Raw genomic sequence first — 12,829 nt, 5'->3', positions numbered from 1 at the left:
GGGACTCGATCCCGGGACTCCAGGATCATGACCTGAGCCGAAGGCAGTCGCTTAACCAACTGAGCCACCCAGGCGCCCGATAATGAATTTTTAAACAGCGCTGGGCTGTGATTATTCTTCATTCACACCTTAATGTCTGACTTTTGAAAGAACTTCAGACATAAGTAACATTAGGTAATAAGTAACAATTAAAAACACATTTTCAGAGTCCTCTACAAATGCCTTCATGGCAGAACGATTTCCACAGCGGTTTTTCAAAGTGACATATCTTCATCCCACTTAACCATCTGTAAAGACAGAGTATGGAATCTTCTGCCTTTTCTGTGTGGGCAGATGGGACTGCAAAGTGGAGTGAGAAAACATCGGTTCCACCTTGTGTTCTACAACTTGATAACCTGAGTGATGTTTGGCCTCTCGAAACTTCAGGAGGTGCATTTAAAACACTGAGATAGTAACTATCACGTTATAGAGTTCCAAGGATTGATTACCTGAGCTCACAAACGGAGTTCTCTATAGACGGTAAATGGGATGCAAACGTGAGCCACAACTCAAAAGAGTTCCAAGCAGCTGCATCCCTGCTGTAGCACTGAGGTCACAAAAAAAGGGGGAAAATGTCAACCCGGTGAGGTCACTCCCTTAGGCCAGGGCCCTAAAATTCTGCATCTGGAGGGCTGTGCTCGGCAGAGCCTCGAGAACCTGACTTGGCACAATGGCGCCCTTAGGCTCTTTGCTCACCTAAGCCGCGGAATTTTTAGTAGCTGTCCCTAATCACGGGAGCGTTTTCTTCCAGTTCTCCCCCAGAGACCTCACCAAGCCTCTCCTCTCCTAGCCTCGCCCAGAGAAACATACCCGTATCCACTATTACTCCACGTTCCCCCTCACGCACCGCTCGTGCGGAGGTGGGGATGGAGGAGTGGCTTGGCTTTTATACACCTTGTCAGCCAATGAACGTGCCGCCTTTCTTCCGGTTGGCGAGCCGGCCAATCCGAGCAGGTCGCTGTAATCTTCGGCTCTACTCGGCTCTTTTCGCTGATGCGGGAGCTTGGGGGCCGCTGCCGCTAGAGAGACGCTTTCCTTTTTTATTTTTTTTCATGTGTTCACTTCCGGGTCCGGCGCCGATCCGGATGCCCGAGGCAGAAGGATGTTTGACCTCCGGATAAGCGAGGCGCCGCTGTGCATTCATTCCCGGCTGCATCGGTGGCGACAGCAGCGGCCCGGGCGGCGACTCTCCGGCCAGAGGCGGCGGTAGGAGGCACCGGCAGTAGTGCAGGGAGCGAGTCCGAGCCGAGCTGCGTTCCCTCCCTCGCTCGTTCCTTCCCCCCCCTACCTCGCTCGCTCCCTCCCTCCGTGGCTCGCTTTCCTCCTCCGGTCGCCGGCGGGTGTGATGTGCCGCCGCCGCTGCCCCCGCCGCCGCTGACTGACGGAGCAGGGGGCGCCGCCCGCGCCCGGGACCGACCCCGCAGCTCGCGGCCGCGCCTCTGAGGTAAAGCCCCCTCCGCGGTGGCGCGCGGCCGGGTGGCGCGGGCCCGGCGGCAGCCTCGGCGGGGCCGCTGCTCCCTCCTTCCCGGGTGGGGCTGGGTGGGCTGGGGTCCCGGGCTGGGAGGGCTGGGGTGCGACGGGGGCGGCGCCGCAGGCGGGGGCCGCGGACGAGGAGGGGTGGGCGAGGACCCCGGCGGGCTGGCGGCGCGGAGGGAGGGGCCGCGGCCGGGGGGGAGGGGGGAGGTGGTGAGGGCGCCGAGGGCTGGGCGGCCGGGGAGGGGGCCGCGGGCGGCGGGCAGGGCGGGTGCAGAAGTTGCCGAGCGGTGCGGCGCGAGTGGGGACGCGGGGGAGGTGGGCGAGCCGGGAGAAGGCGGGGGCTTGTGCGGGGAGGGGTTTTGAGGTCGGGAGCGCAGCCCCGGCGCTCCTGATTGTGTCTAGACAATTACCCTCTGAGTGGGGGTTTGGGCAGGAGGGAGGCATCGGGCTGCTGGAAGGAGGTGTCAGGGGCCAACATTCATTTCAGGGGTAAACTTCCCGCTGGGGTGTCTGTTGGGGGTGGGGGGCAGGGATTTACCTATTTGATGGAGCTTCTGACTTAGCTCAAAACTTAACCAAGGCATTAGTCGGGGGTAACAAAATTTCTCTGCTGACTACTGTTAAGGTGCTGGTTTGTTTGTTTATCTCACATGCAGGGGAAGTGACACACCGAAGCGTTGGTGCTCTTGGTCCACAGCTCCCACATTTCTTTTCGGTGGGGTGGTGATGGAGATGTGTGTGTGCTTGTGGGGTGGGGGTAGTTAGGCCTGTATTAGGATCATTCCAGTTTTCCCAGGGAAGGAGGAAAAGTTAATGGGTGGGAGAGAAAGAGAGAGTCTGTGTGGGAGACGGCTACTGTTGCTATACTGTGGGAATTAGTTGTAACTCTGTTGTAATGAGTAGGGAGGCTGGCCAATAAGTGACCCCTTTTTAACCTTTTGTTTTAGAACGTCGACTTTAATTGGAAAATTAAAAACCTGATTTAATAAGAAAATAAGTCAATATTTCTCTGGCAGTTACTGGTGAATGACATTCGCTCACAGTAAACGATGTTGAACTACATCTGAGTTGGAATACTTTTAAAAATTAAAAATATTTAATTTTTAAACCCGTGGATATATTTTTGAGGAATATTTGCTGTCCCTATAAATAAAAAGTGGAGAAAAAATAACACAAATTATAAGAATGAGTTAGGGTTAGAAAGATAGGAGGCCAGTTTAAGAAACCATTTTCCACCAAAAATCAGATACAGTTGGTGACATTCTTAATAACTTTTTTCGGGGTGGGGTGGAGAGTTCTGCCTAGTGTATTTCATAACTCTTTCCAAACTTTGCTCCGGCTCTATTCTTAGCTAAGATAAAGTATCTTTTGTATATATTAGCCCTTATCATTGCACATTAAAATGAAAATCGCATTTATTGGCATTGAAAGGAAGACATTAATCAACTGCATGGCTTTGGCATAGATTCTCTGGAATGTACAGACACTTTGGCTTCCAGGAGCTTGCATTTCTGCATATGCATCAGGTATTAGTATTTCTTATTAGAATGGGGACAGAAAGATTAATTTTAATATTGATATATATGAGACTTTTTGGGGGGATCTTAGAAAGTGATAATCTTCAGTGATGACTTACTGTGCTCTTCTGCCAATCATCAACTCGGAACCTCTTCTGCCATTCATCAACTCAGAAATTAATGCATTATGTAATTATTGTTATTTTCATTGTTAGATTTACAAAGGGTTAACTCTTACCAAAATCTTCAACACATGGTATTCACTTATTCCTTCAAATAAAAAGACTGGAATTAAAATCAAGGAATAGTTCAGTTCAACCCGGACCTTTACTCTGTGGTGAGGATGGAAGAGTGGTTAGAATATGAAGATGAATCAGACCCAGTAGTCGTCTTAAAGGGAGAAGCAGACATCCACAGAAATAATGGCAACACAAGACATCTGTGGGATTTATTAGAGGTGCATGGAAGCATGGTGTGTGTGTGTGTGTGTGTGTGTGTGTGTAGAGAGAGAGAGACTAATTTTTGACTGTGGAATTATGAATGACTTCAGAGCTGATAGCACTCCATTTGGGCATTAAAATATTTTAATGGACAAATGGGGGCTTGGTGTGTGTGTGTGGGGGGGGGGCGCTTAGTTTTCTAGGCAAAGAGAACAGCTGGAGCACAGGCATGTTGGTTGGGTATTATGGGGACTGTTGAGCTGCACATGAGGCTGCTGGGCCAGGAGGTCTTTATGGGAGAGGAAGCTGTGAAAATAGGTGGAGATCAGGCGGTGGAAGTCCAGAATGCCTTGTATTTAAAAAATGAGTCAGTTTGAGGTATAAAGGTCCAAATGTCCAGATTTTATGCTTCTAGGAAGTAGGTAGGCAAATAAGGATAGTAAGTTCAAGGAAACAAACTATAACAATAATCAACTTGTTATGATTTATGCTAATGGAGGAAAGCAGAGAAGTATATAATCTACAACACTCCATACCTGGCTTTGTCATATTTCTGTACTTGAATTTGAATATGGGTGTGTCTGGAAATCTGGTAATTAGTTGTATATGAAATGAATCCAGTGTGTAAAAATGAGCCTCTGGAAGAAATGGGAAGCTCTCTGTTTATTTCTCTGTCCCCTTTGTAACCCACTCTGTACTGGCAATAGGCTATTTTTCTGGTGTAGTTTATTGATTCAGAGTTTTTCAGAAGGGAACAAGTGGTTGTTTAAGTTTTAGAGGGTTTCCCAAAGGAATATTTCAAACTAAATTGAGGGCATGCTGCACTGTTAAACAACAAAACAAAACACAGATCATTGGATAGTTATATTATTGTGCATTTGAAGGTGAGATTAACTATGGATAAAGTGAAATGTAAGGAATCTACATACAGGGAGAATTGACCATGACAGTGGGATGATGAAATGGGAAATGTTCACGGTTCCAGATAATATGTGTAAGGTTTTTAGTTATCTTAAGTATTAAATGACCCTAAAATAATTTAACCTCAATTTTTATCCCTATCAAAGAAGTACTTAGAGGGCGCCTGGGTGGCTCAGTCGGTTAAGTATCTGCCTTCGGCTCAGGTCATGATCCCGGGGTTCTGGCATCGAGTCCCGCATTAGGCTCCTTGCTCTGCGGGGAGCCTGCTTCTCCCTCTTCTCCCCACTTGTGTTTTCTCTCACTATCTCTGTCTCTCTCTCTCAAATAAATAAATAAAACTTAAAAAGAAAATTAAAAAAAAAAAGTACTTAGAAAAATACCACTGTCACAAATGACAGTGTTTAAGTCTATGTAGACTCACCTTTCTGGGAAGATTGTTTGATATTTTACTAACTATTCCCCTCTAGGTGTCCAGAAAGGGTATATATATTATAACTGAATTTGTGAACCTGCGTATAACTGAATTATCATGAACCTTCCATTTAAAACACTAATTCTTGTTAAAATTTATTAACTGCCTACTTTGTAGAGCGACAATAGATGATACTGTCAAGAGAACTCTTCTTGTTAGATGGTGTATAACCCTTGCTTTTGACAGCTGGAAACAGTCATCTAGAGTTTAAGTAACCTTTTTAAGATATAGCACAGTGCTTATTTAAATCATTTTTTTCCTGACTTCAGAGTCTTAAACCACCGATGATCTGTTCTTTTCTAATCTTCCATCCTCTTCCTTTTTTGTGTTTTCTCGAGAGGTTGGCACTTAATGGTATTGATTGGTATTGTTAGTATATGTTTGGGTGTTGGTTCTTCAAGATGGAACTTTTTTGGAAATGGCAATTTTGGGGGTATCTGTAGTTCTTTAATTGTAGAGATTCCGTAGGAATGGACAGTATGGTTCTAGTGACTAAAGCTACCTCAGAGTATCCTTTTGTGATGATCTATAGGGCAGAACCATATTTGGGATTCTTAATGTGTAGAAATCAAGTGTGTATTATCCATGAATGTGAAGTGACTTGGGAGACGCTCTGCATTACTCAGAAAATAAGGAATGAGAGAGAGATAAAAGGACAGATAAGTTTTACACATACATTACAGGCTGCTATTAGCCATGTTTTTTCTAGCTCCCTTCTCAAAGCTAGGATTTAGAAACCATAAATATTTCCTAAACTATAGGGTTTCCTCCTATTATGGGACCTTAGGAAGGTGTGTAGTGATTTGTTCTTAAACTATAGTAAGTGATTGGTTATATTCTCTCCTGCCACTCCCTGCCCATCATCTTTGTTATGAGAAAGAATTCTTAATCAATGATCTTGAAGCGTTTATGTATTTGGTAGAGAAGACACACACTTCGGTCATTTTCTTGACTAATGATAGATCACACAGTTATAATTTAATTTAATGAAAGTCTGTAGCTCAGTTATATCCACATATTCCTAAATCACATCCACAGTTTTTATAGCTTTCACTGGAAGTAAGTAAAATCTTATGATACTCTTTTTCTTAAGATAATGATGAATTGTTAGAAGGTTGATTGGTGGGTAGAATAAGCAAAGACTCTTGGGAACAGCCTATTTCAAGAGACTGTTATAACTCACCTGTTTGATCCACTCAAAAGATTAATACTCTTCATTCATTTGCTGCTTGATGCCCATTCTATACTAAATGGCAGTAGACTACTCTCTAGTTTGTTTTGGAATTTTTAATCCCAATAGTTATTTTATACTTACCAAGAATTGTTTGTGTTTGCCCCCAACAAACTGTTGATGGGACTTGTACTTGATGTTGTAATTACACAGTTTAATGAAACATTATTTAGTGAAATATGGAGGCAAAAAGTTATTTGTATAAGAACCTCTGGCTCCTTTGAAAACAGGTGAGTAGCTAAAATAATTATAGTTAAAATAGATGTGGGTGAGATAACTTTAAACAATGAGGGAAACCCTCATTAAACCCTAAAAATCTAAAAAGAATCTACAGTAAGATTGCTTTTAAGTTTTGCAAGATATCTATCCATGTTTAAAAAACAGAAACTGGAAATCACAGGTGATGTACACTAGGTGTGGTTTTGCAAGAAAGACAGAATAGAACTGTGATCTGTAGACCAATACTTGAAGAAAAGGCCTTGGCCTTGCATTAAAAGATTGTCTTGGGAGTGTACATTTTTTATGTTTTAGTTGCAATAAAATGTTCAAGATATGTAGATTTTTTTATGATTCCCATTTCATGTTTTTTTAAAAAATTTTTAAGATTTTTTTTTTTTTAATTTGAGAGAGCGAAGGAGAGCAAGAGAGAGAGAGTGCGAGTGTGAGAGAGCAGGGGGAGGGCAGAGGGAGAGGGAGAGAGAGAATCTGAATCAGACTCAGTGCTGAGCACAGAGCCCGATCTGGGCTCAATCTCACAGCCCTCAGATCATCACCTGAGTCGAAACCAGGAGTCAGAGGCTTAACTGACTGAGCCACGCAGGCACCCCATGATTCCCCTTTTAAACTAACTTAGGAACTCTTGGTTAATAATATGTTAAAGACAGTATCTGCTTCTAAAATATCTATTTTATACCCTATCTTAGAGATTGATTTAATAGCATCGTCTGATAAAAAAGAAATTCTGGTATTTCTGACTGTATTCATTTATACCTTAGGGTGAATTGTTTAATTATCTAGTCAGGTGATCAACCTATGGTTTTCACATATTTCCCTATATGGTCCTTGATCTGATTTCGTATTCTACCTTTCAGCTTTTATTATAGAGAGGAGCCTTCGTAGAATCCCCTCATCTCCTCAACCTGAGTAGGGACTGCTGGAGTGAATTGGTAGAGGAAATTGTCCCTTGGAAGAGGAAATGCCATACCCTTGATGTGTACCAGGAGTGTTTGAGCTTGGTGCAAAGCATGCTGGTCTAGCAGCTTAGAGGAGCTGCCCTCCTGAGCCCTCCTAGCTCAGCTCAAGTGAAAAGGAAAACTTTTAGGTTATAGGAAAGGAGGTCCAGGTGGGGGAAGGAAAGATAGATAGGTTATGCTATTTATCTTGGTGTTGCTGCATTTTAATGCCTGAAATGCAGTAGTTTCTGGTATGGAACACTAAAGTGTTGAGGTAGGGCTAGTTTTTCAGAGCTTTGGTCTGCCTCTCTGTGATTTTTTTTGGCTCTGCTCTCCTCTTTGTGTTGGATTCATCCTCAGGCTTGTAGCAAGATCACATCTAGACATGCATTGGCCAGGAAATGTTTTGCACAAGCTTACCAGCATACTTTTCCTTTCATGTTTTATTGACCAGAATTAGGTCATGTGTATTTCCTAACCAGTCATGACAAGGGGAATAGGGTTATCATGGCTGATTTCTGTTAAATCAGGATATATCCCCTGCATTTGGGGATGGGGTCACATTTTCCTGAGTTACATTGTGGAGGGAGGATATTTTTAAAAATTGTGGGAAGGAAGAATATGGGGGAAATGGATGTTAGAGAGGCAATCAATAGTGACCACTATATCTACTTGTTTTGAGAATGAAAATAAATAATGCATATAAATGCACTTTGAACTTTAAAGGGTTGTACAGATGTAGCGGATGAAAGATTAGAAAGCTGCTTCTATGTTGCTATCTTAAATGTGCTCAAGTATGAATCTTTTAGGAGCATAAAACAGTGTCAGTTTTCTTATTGACTAACTTTGCATCAACAAAATCAGTTATTCAAGTTGTAAGATTATATATATCTTTTTTCCACAAAACTCATAAAGCTATTATAACTTTAAATTAAAAATTTCTACCTGTAAACTTAAATTTTTTTGAGTTGCTGCCCTCCCTCCTTTCCAAAAATTGCCCACATCTTTGATCTTGTCAGATTTCTTTCTTCTTCACACTTAGAGGACAGTGAGTTGAGGAAATGGGAATTTGTCAGTCAGAGGAAGGGTTTATTTTGAATCACGGAATCCTAGTGAGATACCAAAGGACAGTTTTTACCTATCTTGAGAGAAGCAAAAAATTGGTGGGGGAATGGGGAGACAGGGGAGAATCACAGAATTTTGGAATTGAAATGAAATGAATCATGGGAAGGTTGAGTGAAATGCTCACGTCACACACCTGGTGGGTAGACTCTTCTAATTGGTAGTGTGGTGCTCTTTCTGACCCAAGAGGTGGGAGGCCATGAAAACATTTGTCGGCTTTGTAGTTTTGCTTGAGACCATGGGGTAGTTCTGTAAAGGAGTCGGCCAACTGCTATTAGAATGATATATATTTCCAGGCTTTGGAAAATTTTAGTTAGAGATTTGGTCTTTTTTTTTTTTAAGTAAAGCAAATAAACTGACAGATTTTTAAATCTTCCCTCAAGCACAGCAACACAAACACACAGACAGACAAACAAGTAACCTCAAACCTGGCCTGCTTAAATGAAAATGCAGAAGCAGAATGAGTGCTTGGAACAATTTATGTATGTTTAAATTCAAGGAGGTTGTTATCTTAAAGATTTCTGTGCCTGTAGTATATGTAAAAGAATGCATGTGTGTGTGTATTATACATATATATTGAGATACATGCATATATTATATATAAACACAGGATTTTAATTGTTGTAATACTTCTCATTGTAATTGTGGCACTTGTAAATATACAGAGTAAATCCATCCATCCTCTGCAAGGGTATTTATGTTAATGACAGTTATTTATAAATAGTGAGATTTGGGGTGATTTTTATTTTTCCACTTTTTATACTTCTCTATATTGTTTGGATTTTATGCTATAATTAATCATTATTATTTACTGTTAGGAAAAATAGTAAAGTTTTTTTTAAAGAGGAAGAAAAAGTAGAATCCTGGGGTAGGATGTTTTTTACCAACTTAGATTTTAACATACTTCTGCTTTTGTTTGTATATTACCTTGAATAAAGTATGTCTGGAATGCAGGGCTACTTTGCAATTGTCTTTACTTTTAGAATTGTACTTTTTAAAATTATTTACCTTAAAATTTTAAGTTGAAATTGGCCATTTGATACCTTTTGATACAAGTGTACTGTATAAAAGTAGTGGACTTATGAATATTTTGTAGTTATTAATCGTGTTACCTATTTTTAAGATTTTATTTTTGACTTCAGGTGGTATACTTGGCAGTGTATTAGAGGACGCTGTATTAAAGTCAAAGTTATAGTCAGAGTTTCCTTTAGTAAAAAAGGGAAGTGACAGTGTTTTTTTCGCTTAGAGCCAGTCTGTGTCATGTTTATTTTCTATTTTTGTGAAATCTTTTATATTCTAGCAATAAATACTTTCAAATGGCAGGCAAATATAGTAGGTAATGTCATAGGTAGAGAAGAGAGAAAATTCGTGGTATTCCTCTAGTTTTATGGTGTGCAAATATATGGCTACAAGACCTTTTAATAAAAATCCTGATTTGAAAAACTAATGTTGTAATGTATGGTGATTAACATAACATAATAAAAAAAAGTAGTGATATACATATATGCTACAATTGTATTATATATGTGTCTATGTGCATACACAATAAAATATTATTCAGCCTTAAAAAAGAAAAAAAAAAATCCTGATTTGAAGTGCAAATATAACCTAGTATTGTTTTGGAGGTGAAACTAGTAGATGTCAGTTGTTGGTGACATTTTTAGAAACTGGCATTTGTAGGTGCATATTTTTATAGGACATTATTTTATATTCTTTTATTCTAGAGATCTGAAAACAATGTGAACCAAAAAATGTATACATCTTAAAGATGTGGAATCTTGTAATGCCAGTTTTCATTTAAAAAACGATAGATTATTTACTGAGTTTTTTTTTCTGACATATGAATGTCTGGGCATATTGTGGCTCATATTCTTTTATACATTTGAGGTTCTGAAAGTATTTGTGGTTAGTGACATATCAAAATGTAATCAACTCTTTAAAATCATTCCTTTGAGTATTTTCTGATACTCTGTTAAACGTTGGTAACTGAGTATGTATCATATGCATGTTTATTGTATGTTCTGCTGTTGATACACATTTTAGTTACCAACTACTGGTGAAGTTGTTTCTGAAGACCAATTGAAAAAATCCTGAGAATTGGGAATGAGAATGTGAGATAAGTCAAAATGTCTTTTATTATAGGCACTTGTTTAGAATCTTCCAATTCAAAATTAGTAAATTTTTTTCTGTGACAGAGTAAATGAGAACAAAAAGGGGTAATTTCAAAGATAATCCTTGCTGTAAGGCTGGGAGTGCTACCACTGACTAGAAATAAAAGTGTTTGTGAAGAAGGCTGTGTGTACCAGTGGTTCTCAGCCCTGATTTGACATTTACATTTTTTGGGGACCTTAGAAAACATGATGGATAAAGGGATTTTTACCCCTGCTCATTGATATTTGAGTCTGGGGCTGGGGCACTGATACATTTTAGGGTTTCTGTAGGTGATTCTGGTGTGTGGCAGGGTTGAAAAGGACTGCTTTCTCCTTTTTATACATCTCTTAGCTCTTAACTTTCAAGTTCTCTTTTTAATTGGGATAGGGGTGTGAAAGTGAGACAAGATATGCATAGGAAACATTTGCAAGAGGACCAGGTTAACAAACCATAGTTTCTTCATAGTTTCGTACCCAGAATCCTTAGTGATGCCACTATATTCTTTGCTTATTAGCAGTTTTTACTACACAGCACCAAAATTAGAGGATTTTTGAAGTTTGGAATATTTGTTAAAGGGAAATTTATCAAGAATAAATTAAAGTATCATCTCAGATGCCCCTGAAAATCTTAAGAAACCTAAAGTGATAAATAACAGTTGTATCTTTAATGTTATATAAACTATAAGAAGGCAAGAATTGTTGCTAATCAAAAGTTTATTAGTCATAGCTTATATTTATCATATTTATAATATCATTGAGTTGTATCTTTCCTGGAACATAAGGTTGAAAGAGGCCTTAATAGTTGAGTATAACTGCATGTGTACTGCTTTACTCTCTTTCATACCATTGTTGATGAGGAATATCTCTGTTTTCCCCAAGTGGAAATAATTCACTTCAGTTATAGTACATTGTGTATATAGTATGTTGTCTATATCCTATGTAGTCAGTAATTGCATACATGTAAATGCACTATGATAATAGGGTTTTGTGGTTATTGTATCTTGTCATTTATGACAATCAGGGTCTTTTTTGTGTGTGCCACATTTAGTGTAGCTTCCTAGGTCACAAACACCCTTACCAGTTCCGGTCTTTTGTGATACAATGAGAACAAGCCGTTTTATGATGAGTTCAATATGCTAAATTCCATTCAAGGAACATTGTTTGCCTGGTGGCAAAATTGGGTTTGGCAGTTCCTCTGTAAATTTCAAGGGTTAGACTTTCGTAAACTGCCCTAGAAGGATAATTTGTGGTAAAGAAATTTAAGAGCAGATAGAGTGTAGAGGGCATGTTCTGTGAGAACTTGGAGAAGACTTTTAGAATTATTTTGTGTTCACCAAAATCCCACAAGTAAATCAGCACATGATAACAAGGCTCCCAGTAACACTTTGCACACACAGTGATTGAGCAATGGGTACTGTTCTTTAGGACCATAATTTCTTATCAACAATGTTAACATCCAGAATGCTCTGAAAACCAAAAATATTTTCTTGTATGTTTGGCACAAATTGGTTTTTTTCATAAAACTTGTGTTGAACTGTTGTGTCTTTATTTCATGGATTTGTTGGTTTCACTGCAGGAATAGTAAATGTTTGATTATAATATACTGTTCCAGACTTCTGTGTGTCGTCCCAGCCTTTTTACAAAATATGTGGTGTATATACACTGTGTCATCTGTCAAAAATCCCCTAAAATTCCATATTCCAAAACATATTTGACTGCAAGAACTTTGGAAAAGGGCTTGTGGAAACTGCATTAATTTGCTTCTATGTCTTGTTTCTTCACAGAAACTATTCAGCATCTTATTCCTCTGAAGTGGAGTTTCAGTAAGATGCTAGTAAATTTTAGTGTTTTTTTTTTTTTTTCTCTTGTAAATACATACATACCAAGGGGCACTTTATTTTAATCTGTATTTGTTTAACAGTTGTTGAAAGCTTTTCTATTTTTTTTGGCACTAAGTTATTAACCCCGGTCCTGTGGGCCCCAGTGTAGTCCCAGGAGCACTGTGTAATTAGGATGCTTGGGATGGAAAATGTTTCGGGTAACTGGCATAGCCGAGTATTCATCACACACTCAGTTTAGTCCTTGGGGTTATATAATTTTACCTCTGCACATGGTAGCTTCATGCCGGAACACCTGTAGGCAGTCCTCTTTTTACATATCTTGGCTTCCTTTTTTCATAACCGAAAGAAGCAGGGGTGTGGTTGTAATGCCTCTGTTTTAGTTTCCTTAAACTTCCTTAATTTGTTTTTAAGACTTCACTGCAAAAATCTATATACTTAACTCTGGCTT

The 12,829-nt window shown here is 39.8% G+C and overlaps 1 protein-coding gene across 13 annotated transcripts in view; it reads left to right on the top strand.

The window, feature by feature from the left end:
- Positions 1 to 1,079: 1,079 nt before the first annotated feature.
- The window catches only part of CSNK1G3 (casein kinase 1 gamma 3), a 108,029-nt gene continuing 96,279 nt past the window's right edge, over positions 1,080 to 12,829 (top strand). For 5 of the 13 annotated variants that reach the window (XM_081827171.1, XM_081827169.1, XM_081827170.1 and 2 more), the window contains exon 1: positions 1,080 to 1,483. The gene's annotated coding sequence lies outside the window, so the exon portion shown is untranslated. The remainder of the gene's footprint in view (positions 1,484 to 12,829) is intronic. The other 8 variants (XM_081827174.1, XM_081827175.1, XM_081827173.1 and 5 more) reach the window with 4 other exon arrangements.

The sequence above is a fragment of the Leptonychotes weddellii genome, chromosome 7 (genome assembly GCF_054177405.1).
Source record: "Leptonychotes weddellii isolate Sample4059 chromosome 7, ASM5417740v2, whole genome shotgun sequence".
NCBI classification, from domain to species: Eukaryota; Metazoa; Chordata; class Mammalia; order Carnivora; family Phocidae; genus Leptonychotes; species Leptonychotes weddellii.
The sequence above is the reverse complement of the archived record's forward strand: the minus strand, read 5'-3'. Positions and strand labels throughout refer to the sequence as shown.